The sequence below is a fragment of the Xenia sp. Carnegie-2017 genome, unplaced genomic scaffold (assembly GCF_021976095.1).
Source record: "Xenia sp. Carnegie-2017 unplaced genomic scaffold, XeniaSp_v1 HiC_scaffold_16, whole genome shotgun sequence".
Taxonomy (NCBI): domain Eukaryota; kingdom Metazoa; phylum Cnidaria; class Anthozoa; order Malacalcyonacea; family Xeniidae; genus Xenia; species Xenia sp. Carnegie-2017.
This window is the reverse complement of record NW_025813469.1, coordinates 3,580,335-3,592,739: the sequence shown is the minus strand read 5'-3', so window position 1 is coordinate 3,592,739 and position 12,405 is coordinate 3,580,335.

Genomic DNA, 12,405 nt, shown 5'->3' with positions numbered 1-12,405 from the left:
ACATTAATACTCATTTTATTGAATTAGCTGATGGGAGTAAGAGCTAATGTTGTATTAGGAAAGGGAATGCTAAGGTTAAGTTATTTGATGTTAGGGTAACTTGCATGATGTAATCTTGCATAACGCGCTCTATATTCCGACGTACAATCAAATATCTTTTCAGTATCAGCAGAAATAGACAGAGGAGCACAATAAAATTAGGAAAACAAGTAAGTGAATAAAATTGAGAGAATAGCGTATTCAAACTTGAGAAGAAAGGTCCGATTATATTACTTAAATAGTATTTCTTCGCAAAGCAACACAGCAACGACACTACACGATTGGCACAAGGTATTAGGTCATTGTAATTATGGAGACATTAGAAAACTGGAAAAGGTAGTCAAAGGCATGAAGATTACTGACTACAGCGAAATAAAATGTGAAGTATGTACCCAAGGCAAAATGTGTCAAACCAGAAATAGGGAGCCAGATCTGAGAGCAAAATATCCATTAGAATTTGTTCATTGTGATTTAGCTGGGCCAATTGAGCCTACATAAAGACGGCTTTAAATATGCTTTATCATTTGTTGATGATTTTAGGAATAACAATGATTTATTTCTTGAGAAGGAAAAGTGATACACTTGAGGCTACGAAAAGGTTCTTAGTTGACGCTGCACCTTATGGCAAAGTTAAGAGACTACGAAGCGACAACGGGTGAGTTTGTTAATAGAATTCAAATTTTTGTTAAGAAATCATTGTATCAAACATGAGACAAGTGCACCTTATTCTCCGCATCAAAACGGCACAGTAGAAAGAGCATGGCAAACTTTATTTAATATGGCAAGATGTCTCTTATTAGAGGCAAAGCTACCCAAATATTTGTGGACTTATGCTGTGATGACTTCAGTCTACATTCGAAACAGGTGTTTCAACTCACGTTTAGGAAAAACACCCTTCGAGGCTTTGGTTGGTAGAAACCAAACTTAAGCAACATGCATGTATTTGGATCCACTTGTTATTCATACGCGTACAAAATGCCAAAAGTTAGACAATCGCGGTCGAAAAGGAATCTTTGTTGGTTATGACAAAGAAAGTCCGGCATATTTGATTTATTATTCAGAATCAAATAAAGTAAGAAAGCACGATGTGTCAAATTTCATGATAAATTTCAGGCAGAAAATATAAATGATATCGACGATATGATTTCAGATAGAATACAATGCAGATAGTATGAATGAAACAGAAGAAAAAGCCAAACAATTTAAAGAACAAAAAGATATTTCAAAACAAACAATCCTGAATTAAGTAGTGACACGCACGCACAGGGCAGCATGAACAAGAACAACTAGTTAGATATCCCACACGAGAACGAACAAACCAAGTTATTTTGGACAAAACCAAACAAACGACAGTTTAAGTCTTACAGTAGACTATTGTTATAGGGTTGAGGACATTCCATTAACATACAAACAGGCTGTTGAAGCACATGATGCAGACAAATGGCAAGAGGCCATGAATATTGAAATGAAAGCCCTAGTAGAAAATGATACATATGAGCTTGTACCAAAACCAAACGATAGACAAATAGTGGGGCGAAATGGGTTTACACAATTAAGACAGATGAAAATGAGGCGAAACGTATAAAGCCAGATTTGTAGCCAAAGGTTATTCTCAAGTGCAGGAAATTGATTATCAAGAAACATTTGCACCCACAGCACGCATGAGTTCAATTCGCACATTACTACAACACTGTGAACAAAGACATGATCATTCACCAAATGGATGTCAAAACCGCTTATTTGAACGCACCTATTGATTGTGAAATTTTCATTGATCAACAGAAGGCTATGAAAAGTTAGGTGAAAATGGTGAAAAATTAGTTTGTAAATTGAAGAAATCACTTTACGGTCTTAAGCAAAGCGGCAGGAATTGGAACAATTTGTTGCATGAATTTTAGTAAAGAAAATTTTATTCAATCACTTGCAGATCCATGTTTATATGTTCGTACCATTGATAGTGAAAAAATGTGTTGTCATAATTTGGGTGGATGACAATTGTAGCTGCAAGCGACATTCATTCTTTAAACAGTATAAAAGATTCTTTGAGCAATCGATTAAAAATGAAAGATCTAGGCGAATTAAAATGGTTCTTAGGAACAAAATTTGAAAGAAGTGAAAATTGTTATAAGATGAATCAAACACGGTATATTCAGAAAGTTCTTTCAAAATTTAAAATGTCCGATTGCAAACCAAAACCAACACCCTGTGTTTTAGGAATTGAAAAAGTTATGAACGAAGAATCACCGATACTATCAAATCCAAAATTGTATAGAGCAATCGTAGGAAGCAATATATGTGATGACTGGAACCAGACCAGATTTATGTTATATTGTTACTAAACTATCTCAGAAAATGTCTGAACCCACACAAGCAGATTTATCCATTGCCAAACATGTTTTTAAGATATTTAAAAGGGACACAAGAGGTTGAATTAGTCTTTCAAAATCAGATTCACAACTTAAACTTACAGATTTCTGTGACTCAGATTGGGGAGCGTCTATAAGATAGACGAAGTATTACAGGTTATAATTTGCAGCTTTCACAAAAAGGTCCTCTCATATCATGGAAGAGCCGAAAACAACCAACTGTAGCACTATCAACGTGTGAAGCAGAATATATTGCCCTAGCAAATGCAATTCAAGAAGCGAAGTTTTTAATGCAACTTTGTTTAGATATGAAGGTAAGTATAACGGAAGGTAAGTCTTTTCTTTTAATTGATAATCAAGGAGCAATGAACTTAGCCAAGAATCAGTCCATCTACCAGAATCCAAACATATTGACATAAAATACCACTTCATCAGATCAGAAATACCCAGTGTCGAGAATTTTGCCTCCCGCTTTTAGATCGTAGTCCTCGACAACTCACAGATATACGTTTATTCAATAAATATATTGTACTCATGCAACCCCAAGTTGCCGTTTGAATCTAAGAGTCACTGTGTGCACGTACGTTTAGCTCTTATTCTAATCACAATACAGATACTAATGAATAATCGTAATGGTACATCACCCTATTTCACTATCATAAAAACAAAATACTTCTAAGTCCCTCCCAATAAATATCAATCATATTTACTAAGGCCATGTCCGTCGTCCCGACAATAGAAAGGTAAATTAACTTAGAATATAACAACCAGTGAAGAAAGCAGATATTTTTACAAAACCAGCAAAAACAAATTGGTATAAATTTAAGCAGACAATTTTAGGACCGAATATGATAGGAATTATAAAGTGCGCATAAGTAAGGCCAAAGGTAAGTATCAGTTTAGGAGGATGCTTAGAACATTTAAGACAAATTAGAGTGTTAAGATATGCTCTCATGTTCTTGTGATTGAATTCAAAGTGTAAGTAATTAGATGACTAATGTTAAGAGATACTTATAATGTTATCAGGGCAATATTTTTTATAGTTCTAAGTAGTTTTCCGTTGACGTCAATAAACATAATGTTGTTATAAGAACCCATAAAAATAATCTTACGCAAATTTTGTATAAATGGAAGTATTTAAATCATTGTAAAATAGAAGACGTTGAACGTGGAATGTGATCGTATGTTTCCATGTAACATTTGTTGGGTGTAAAGTCAAATTATATTAAAAGAAGATAATCGCTACATCCACAAAAGAACCTAACACAAATGACTTATGAGTATGACATGAGGAAGAGTTTTCTGCGAATTGGCACTTCCACTAATATAGCTTGACGTTACTTGTAGAACTTGAGTTTAGTTTGCTAAAATTATTTTAGTATTAAATAGTCGCAAAGTAATGACAGCTAATCTTCAAGAGATCAAAACCAGAAAGTCTCAAAAGGCAGTTTCTACAATATAAAAATTCACCTAATTTTTATTAAACTATTCAATGCAATCATTGAATTTTTATTTTGTTAATTTTTATTTGTGGTTCAAGTTTCTATCAAATATTTTTTTAACGGCTTCAACATTTGACATTTTCTACATAAATTAAAGTTTCCCTAAATTTCTATTGAAGATGGCGTACATAATGCATGTAAAGAATATTTTTTAAGCTTAATCTACAAATATGGAAATGATTAATAACATTTTTAATCCACTATTAAGATCAATTTTCTGTCATTACTAAAAGTTTTAAAGAATAAATGTAGGACAGGGTAGGCAGTTAATTTTGGTTCAAAATCATGACATTACTTTTTCACCTGAATCGGGTGATTTTTATTTTTCATAGTATTAATCACAGGGGAATTTACCCGAATCCATAAATTTGCTTTTATGTGATGAATCCCCATGTGTATTCTACCTAGTAATTAAAAATCTCGAGGTTATAATCTAGGTATTTAAAATAGATCTATATGTTTAAAACGGTCTTTACAAATCTATAAATGTTAAGAAAGCATCGGTTCGGAGGGGATCGGCAGCGCAGGACTGTGCTCGAGCAGAATGAATCCCCCGAGAGATTCTCAGCGACGGTGGGGAGAAAATTTTCACGAAGTGAAAATTCGGAGCGATCCCCTTATGATTCGAAGAATATTCGAAGAGAATATTCAAGAGAATAACAGAAAACTTAAGGAATATGCTCTTCAAAACGGTCTTTTACACAATAATCCAAGTGTTAATAATCAAGTGTTATTCGATATCAGTAGCAGCGCGTGTCTTAGTGCATGTTCTTAATAATGGTTTCAATGTAGATAGCACATTTCTCAGCGCATGTATAATAATACAATGTTTACAAAATATAGGAATCTATATGTTTTAATTTGTCTGTCAAGCGCGTGTCTTAGTGCATGTTCTTAACAATGGTTGTTTAATGTATGCTTTACATTTCGTCAGCGCATGTATTAATACAATGTTGTACAAAACTATGGAATCTATATGTTTTAATTTGTCTGTCAAACCGGAAGTGTCATATAATTTTTGTTAAAAATTGTTTTAATAATTTCAGGATTTTGAATCTTTTGTATATCGCTTTTGTCATTAATTACTTATTACAAACAGTTGTAACGATATGTAGTCAAACATGAGGATTATTCTTCATCATAAGTTTTAGCTTGATAGTTATTTTAATAAAATTTTTGAATTTTCGATTTCATCATTTACAAATTTTTTAGTTGATAAAATATTATCTTCTATAGTAGCCCTAAAATTTTGTGAAAAACCATTAAATGACATAGATAATATAGATTGATGTTGTGAATAAACTTGAATTTTGGTTAATCCATTAAATGCTGCCATCCATTTTCTTTTCCATTCGTCATAACCTAATGAAACTGAAGATTTTTTTGGTTCAATAATTGGCAAAATATTATTATCTTTATCATCAACACAGTATACGTAATATAAAATCTAGTAATGCACGCTATCTTTTTTTTTTCATTATCATTTGTTGCTTTAATGATAAATTTTTTTTTTAATCTATCTACCATCATATCTAATTTAATTGTTTTAGTGTTATCAGATGTATTTATAATAAAGTGTAAATTCAATAAATTTAATATTTTTAAAATAAATTCTATAATATCTTGTCGGTTATTAAAAATTTTTATAATTTAATTGATTGCTATGGTGTACTACTTTACCATTTACTCTCTGCTATCAATCTCATTCTTTGTATAATAGTTAGTTAAATTAGAGGTCAAAGCATACTTACCATCTTTTCAGTTTTTGTATAATAGTTATTTAAATTAGAAGTCAAAGCATACTTACCATCAGTTTCATTTTTTGTATAATATTTATTTAAATTAGAACTTAAAGCATACTTACCATCTGTTTCATTTTTATTATAATATTTATTTAAATTAGATTAAAAGCATCTTAAATCTGTTTCATTCTTTGTTATAGAATGGATATTTAAGTCAAAAGCATACTTACCATGTTTCAGTCTTTGTATAATATTTATTTAAATTAGAGGTCAAAGCATACTTACCATCTGTTTCATTCTTTGTATAATATTTATTTAAATTAGAACTTAAAGCATACTTACCATGTTTCATTCTTTGTATAATAGTTATTTAATCTTAAGAACAAAAAGCATACTTATTATCAGCTTTATTCTTTGTATAAATTTTATAAATTAAGTCCAAAGCATACTTGGATCTGTTTGATTTTTGTATAGTAATTATCTGATAGATGTGTTTTATCTACAGGTCCTTGTATATTACATTAATATCTGTTTATCATGCCCATAAAATAAGCTTGTTTTATATTATTCCTCAGATTTTATATCCGGTTTATTATTTTTATGTTCGTAAACATGTTTAACGGTTATTATACCACCAGATAAAAATCCTAGAAAAGTGTAGGGGTGATATTTTTCTACTAAACACAAACATCTCGTTTTAAAAGGTCGTCTGATTTAAGCTGTTTTGTTGAATTCTTGAGTCTTCAATAGCATCAAACCCTTTTAATATATCTGAAAATTTTGATATAACTAAATCAGTTAAAAACTCATTAGCTTTTTGTAATCGTTTTTTCTCGTATTCAGTGTACAATTTATCAATAATTTTTTGACTAGCTTTTTTAATGTAAGCAACTGACTTGTCTAAATCACCATCTTCAGCTAGTTTAAGTAGTTGATCTCTTTTATTAAAACCCTCTGGCGGTTTATCTTGTATATTATCATCACATACAGCATCTTTGATAGTATCATTTGCGGAATCAATCTCATTAATTATATCATAAATTGTTTCAGGCTCTTTACGCTTTGGCATATATATATTAACACATGTTTTATTGCGGAATAACAATTTTCCATTGGTATGGGTATACAAGTTGTATTTCTAAATGTGCATACTTATTATTTTTCAATTTTTTGGTTATTTCTTCTATATCATCTTTCTCAACACCATAAAGATAATCATCAAATATTGTTTTCATATTATTGCGGTTTGTATTATAAAATGCAACTAAATAACTTATATTTTCACGATAAGGTTTGGCAATGCTTCCAATTGCTGTGTCACCACAATAGTAGAAAGCCCATAATGACGAGCACTGGATGCTAAACGACTAATTCAGATGTCCTATTTTTAACATCTAAGCAGCTCGCGCAGTCATCAAGAGTATAATAAGACTATTTGTATCTTTATATACATCACTAATAACATATTTTAAAACAATATCTACCTGATCTTGGTCACATTCTACCTTAATTAAATCAGAATCATTTATATATTTCCATTCTTGATAGGTTTTATTATATGATAGCGTTGGACATAATAAAATAATATAATCAAAATGTCTTAAAGTTTTCTTCTAACATTCTTAAAGAAAGAAGGTTTTGTGTACTGTATAATCATTATTAAAGGGTGTGTTCATTTTATATATTACTGGTTATTCTAGTATTGAATACTTTGTAAATCATTATTAACAAATTGAACAAGAGCATCACTGATAACATAGATGTAACAGTTTAAATCTTTTTATATATCAAATTTCAAGCAAAACACCATTTTGAGTATTAATGATTTTTACCGTTACCAGCAATATTTTTTCTTGAAGGTGCGTAAATCGATGACTAAACTGAATTTATCCTTATAAATTTTCAATTGTCATGAAGCAATCTATTGGGTTAGTTTTATCAAAACCTGTCTTGCTTCTTCATAAATACTTTTTATCCATACCTTGAGCGAAAATACAATTTGGTAAACCTTCAATAGTGATTTTAACTGAATCGATATTGGGATATATAAAATTTTCACTATCACTAACTGAATTTTCTGTGAATAGTAGTACAATACCTTTTACTTTTACAGGCACATTGACATTAATATTTCTGTAATGTGCTTGATTTATCCCATTTTCCTTTTTAAAGGTTATATGATGGTAAAATAGGCTTCTACCTATAGAATATAGATTTGTTATCTCATCTGCGAATTTCTTGATTTTCAATAGTTTCATATTCTAGCTGAATATTTTTCTAATTCATAATCACCGATACTTTGGCCACTTTGAGGAATAAGTATTTGATCACTTGGTGGTAATGTTATTATATATTGGAAGTTATTATTCATATTAAAAGGGCAATACAGACCATGATCTTTAAGTATACTATCAATATTAATTTTTTTGCCTTGTACCATATAAAATATCATACACATTAATTTATCTGATACTTTTTCTGAATTTCCACTTGTTGCACCATATCATCCTTAGAAATAAGTTTTCTTAGATTTTTCGTTAGCTGTCTTCCATATTCAATAAGGCTTTCTCGATCACTTTTAGGCAACCACAGGTCTTTGTATACACTTATAATATTATGTTCACAACAATCGTAAAGAGTCTCTCCTGCCACTTTAATTTGTAGTCTATGCTGTAAAATCTTACTGAGATTATTTAGAAAGTGACTTTTTGTATTACTGATTTTAAGATCAAATGATAGATTAAGCGAACCAGGAACTAAACAACTATCTGATTTTAATTTAGGCACATTAACATAGATTTGTTCATTAGGTTTAACACTATTAGGATTAAAGGTTATACTATAAAAAGTACGGGTACCTTTAATTTTTGTCATATTAATTCTTTTAAAATTAGGTAAAAGCTCTTCTTGTAATCTGTTCATATATATATTAAAACATATTTTATTTTCTTCTTTGTTTATACTGATCATATATTAACAAAGCAGCAGCAATAGCTAAAATCCATAGATTAGAAGCTAACCATGATATACCTTTAGCCCCCCATGATATAGTCTGAGCGATAATATTCAATAATGGCCCTAACAATGGCCATAATTTTTTTACTATATTTGCTACAGCCTTAGAAAATTTACTAGTAGCTTGAGCACCTTGCAGGATTGCTTTTCTAGCTCCTATGACAATGGTTGTAATTATACTAGCTAAAGCTGATAATCCTGGGATATTTTCCTTAACCCATTCTTTAAATCGTTGTAATCTAGTAATGTCTTCTTCCTGTTCCTCTAGTACATCTTCTTTCTCTAATTGTTCTTCTTCTTCTCTAATTATAGTTTCTAATTCTGAAGCCCTTTCGTGCAAATTAGTTAATTCATCAATATTGTTGTCAATACCATTTTCATTTTCATTTTCTTCTATTTCATTTATTCTAAATTGAGTTTTGTTTAGCTCTTCAGTAAAGTGATTTATTTGTGCTTCTATGAATTGCGGGCGTGTTCTTTTATCAATAGTTCCAGAGGGGGTCATTACCCCTATATGTTCTCTAAGTTCTTGATTAGTTATTTGATTGAAATTATCTGTATATTGATTATTTAAATCAACCATAGGCATACTCTCTTCAGTTTTTATAAATTCCTTTTGCAAATTAATAATTCTGTTAATTTCTTTTTAAATTTTTAACAGCTTCTTTAACACTTTTTTTATTGTATTTTAATCTACCATTTATTACGTGTTAAAATAATTCTTTCAACACCTCGCTCATTGTTTTTATTTAATGGTCTGTAAGTAATATTATTTATATTAGTTCTACCTAAATTTAATCTAAGTTTTATACCTTCATCATATGCAATACCTTTTAAATGATTAAATCTAAACACTATTCTATAATTTTTTGTAATGAAACTTTCAACAGCAAAGAAACTTCATTTTCAGGTCTATTAATATTTGTATAAACAGGAGTGGAATAATAGGAACATCAGGAAGAGTATTAGTATTTGTTTTGTTATTGTTACACCATCATTATCATCATAAATGATGTTTCATCAATAAATTTAAAATTTGCCAATCTTCATCATCGTTATTATCTTCATTATCATTTATTATCTTCTTGCTTCTTATCTTCTAATTCAATATAATCAAAACCTCCTTCTGCCATTATATAGATTACTCTATATTTTGTATTTCACTTTCAGGAATCCAACTGTTATGTTTATTATCATAACCTAACCATTTAACTAAAACCATCTTTTACCTTTAACCTTCTTACGTTTTAATATCTTTTCAACTCTATAAACATCATCTTTCTTATTCACAACTGATAGTTCCTCTTCATAAAATTTACCTATTATAGGCTCTCCTTCTAAATCTTCTATCTCATATAAATTCGGATCTCCTCTAATAACTTTAGTCACTTTAAACAACTCTTCTGTAAAATTTGCTTCATAGCCTTTCGTAAATATAGATTTATACTTTGATATTCTAACCATATCACCAATTTTAATCTTAGGTAATGGTAAATAAGCAACTTCATAACCGTATAATGTATTCCATACTTCATCTTCATTATTTTTATTAACATCTTTAGGTTTCATCAAGATTGTACTGTGTTTTGTATTGTTATAATTATATACTAAATCATCTAATATATCAATCCATTTATATGTTCCTTTACTGTAAAAATATTTCCACATAGATGTTTTAAGCGTTCTGTTGAATCGTTCGACAATAGAAGCTTTTTTACTATTTTTAGTAGAAAAGTACTTAATTCCATGTTTCTCTAATAATGATTTGACACCTATATTATAAAATTCTTTACCATCATCAAATTGAGCTAGTTTCGGGTAGTCATTAAATCTATCTTTAAATTGACTTAATAGTTTTGCAACAGCTTTTGTCATATTATTTGTGTCTTTTCTATAAACAGGGATAGCAAATGCATATCTACTTAATATTTCAACAGCTGTTAATATCCAATAATAACCATTGTTTTTATACTTATAAGAACCCATATCAACTAAATCCATTTGTATTTGTTCACCAAGATAGTGTACCCTTGTTTGTCTGAATTTATGTCTCCTAATAATAGGTTTATATCTAGTGTATGTATCTTGAGATATTAACCATTCTTTAACCTGTTTCCTACTAACATCTATACCTTCTTCTAATGCTTTCTGATACAGCCGTTCTACTGATTGATATCCTGTTTGTGGATTATAATAAATATCTCTTAAACTTTGCTCAATTTTAATGTCTTCATCCATTTAACTTACTCAAGATAACATTCAAGTAGAATACTGCCTACATTAACAGGAGTACCATCTTGATCTAATATATTAAATAGTAGCTCGTTAAAAGCTCCTTTTATAATTGTAACTTTAGATTCAATATCATTGTATTCGTAAACAGTACCATATAACGACTGAATTGTTATTACTGGTAAAGTTAAAGCTATATTACTTTTTTTTCCTTCAGGGTTATAATTATAACTTGAATTTACAATATTAGAAGAAATTTGAATATAGTTTAATCCTCTGTTTATATCCACTTTAGAAACACCATTTTGTACGATACCTTTTTTCATAGTTTTATAGTATCATTAAAACCTAACATTTTAATAATAAGAGTATCAGACAATACTAATATTTCGTCATTATTATTAGTTATTTTACAAGTTCCATTGTTTTCTACCATCTCAAGCTTTACGTTAACAGACTCAAGAAACGTTTTAAGCATTTTAAAAGTCCAGTAACCAGCATCTATATTATATTTTGTTGCCTATTGTAAAAGCTAAAGTATTATTTAATTTTACATTTTTATATCCCAATACATAAGCTTTTGATATATAAATATGAATAGTTAGTTACTATACTTTTGTAAGTCAATTTTTTACTATCTCCGTCTATAAAATAGTGAACTTCATATATAATATAGCTTATATTATATGTCAGACAAGCAAATAGAAAGAAAATGCTATAAAATTAGGATGATGATTCAAAAATGTACAACATGGCCAAAATATATTTAGAAACAACTAAAACGCCTTTGTTTTCAAATCTAATAGCAGCAATAAATGGAGATGAAGGTCATTCTGAGGATTATTTCGATCATATGCTACATCGATGGTATCAAAATTTATTGTAAAACCTACATTTCAAAGGCCGGTAAATGTTGATATCTGTAACTTTAGATTGTATGTCACAGAGAATGATTATTTTATGAGTAGTTTACCACCTATAACAGCCACATGGTCAAGTGAAATTAAAAGTAAAAAAGAACAGTCGACTGGTATAAGATACAATATTAAAAATCATTTAAATTATAAACAAGAAGCATACTACGCTATGATTTGTGGGGCTTATGTGGCTTTTTTCTATCTGGTAGGGCTTAATCATTTAAATTTTGATAAAAGGAATTATACAAAGCCTTGTTAAATATCCATTAGTATTATCAGATAAAAATTTATGAAGCACCATCGTTATTAGAAATATGACTTTACCAATTGAAAATCATATACCTTATAAAGGTTTTAAAATTTGATAAAAACAATGATGGGTATTATGTTAATTTTCAAACGACTACTGATTATAAGAGCTTCATTGCATATCATTCTGGAAGGTATTACATAGAAAATTCTTTTGCAAGAAAGCATTGAAAGATTTGTTTATACAATTTGATCTCAAGCAAATACAAGATGGTCAATAGTTAATCATGGAGACTAAGAGCCTGCAAACTCAAAACGTTTTTAGAAAATTATTAAAAGATAC